The sequence below is a fragment of the Seriola lalandi genome, unplaced genomic scaffold, assembly GCF_002814215.2.
Source record: "Seriola lalandi dorsalis isolate HSWRI2012SDOR001 ecotype SW California unplaced genomic scaffold, Sedor1 jcf7180002054564, whole genome shotgun sequence".
Taxonomy (NCBI): domain Eukaryota; kingdom Metazoa; phylum Chordata; class Actinopteri; order Carangiformes; family Carangidae; genus Seriola; species Seriola lalandi.
This window is the reverse complement of record NW_019525117.1, coordinates 603,068-604,147: the sequence shown is the minus strand read 5'-3', so window position 1 is coordinate 604,147 and position 1,080 is coordinate 603,068. Positions and strand designations below refer to the sequence as shown.

Here is a 1,080-nt window from a genome sequence, read left to right as displayed (position 1 = left end):
TTGATCTTTGATCATTGATCCTGACTTTGGAGCAGAGAGAAAATGGAGGTGAAGCAGCTGATGGACGATGGATTAAGACAGTCCTACTGACTGTCACAGTCTGCAGACTCACTATTGATCAGTATTGATCAGTGTGGTCACATGTTGATCAGTAAATTAGGTTCTATTAATCCTGCAGCAATCCTGCCCTGACGTCTATTTAGTTGTTATTTTGAGGTTTTCTAATCGTATCACATGGTCTTCATCTGCAGCAGATTCTTCTCAAATTTCCTTTCACTTTATTCCTCCAATCAATTTGAAAGTTTCCTTCCTTGTGCAGAGTGCTGTCGCTGCTGAGGCTGAAGAGGAAGTTATTATTCACTTTATTTTTCTACACGTGTTGAACTTTGTGCTCATTCATAGACAGTTTGACGTCTTTCTGCTCATTTAAAACTGACTTCTTCAAAATGTAAACCAGATATTCTTCATGAAATATTTCACTTCTTATATAGAATCATCAGTTTGGGAAAACCAGTGAAGTTTTTGTGGATACCAGCTCATATAGGAACGATGGGGAATGAAACAGCGGATCAATTATCTGAACGTGGGTTAAAAGCAGAGCAAACAGAGCTGCCTGCACCAGTCAGTAAAACACAAACTGAATCGTTTATTTGGCACAAAATCAAGGAGCAGTGGCAGAAATGATGGGATGAAGATGTAAAAGGAAGAGATGTGATTCAGATCCAGCAGGAGGCTGGAGAGGAAAAGACTGTGGGGAGAAGTAGAGCTTGATTAGTAGATTAAGATTAGGTCACAGCAAACTGGATTCATCCTTACATCTCATTGGACAACATCCACCTGGAAACTGTGACATCTGCAATCACACAGACTGTTTTATATTTCTGCCCAAAATGTGGAAATGAGAGGAAGCTACTAAAGAAGAAGCTGTTAGAGCAGCTTCTACCAAGAATCCTGGGAATGGTGTTTTCAATCATAGTTTTATTCATCTAAAGACACTGGGTTGTTTTTATTAGTGAAGAGACGAGCGCTCAGCTTCAGAGACAGACACCAGCACACAGAGACACTGAGACGTCATCGGTC

At 40.4% G+C, this 1,080-nt stretch overlaps 1 protein-coding gene across 1 annotated transcript in view; it reads left to right on the top strand.

The window, feature by feature from the left end:
- The window catches only part of LOC111662537 (uncharacterized), a 43,470-nt gene that overhangs the window by 19,562 nt on the left and 22,828 nt on the right, over window positions 1–1,080 (top strand). The gene's annotated exons all lie outside the window — the stretch shown is intronic.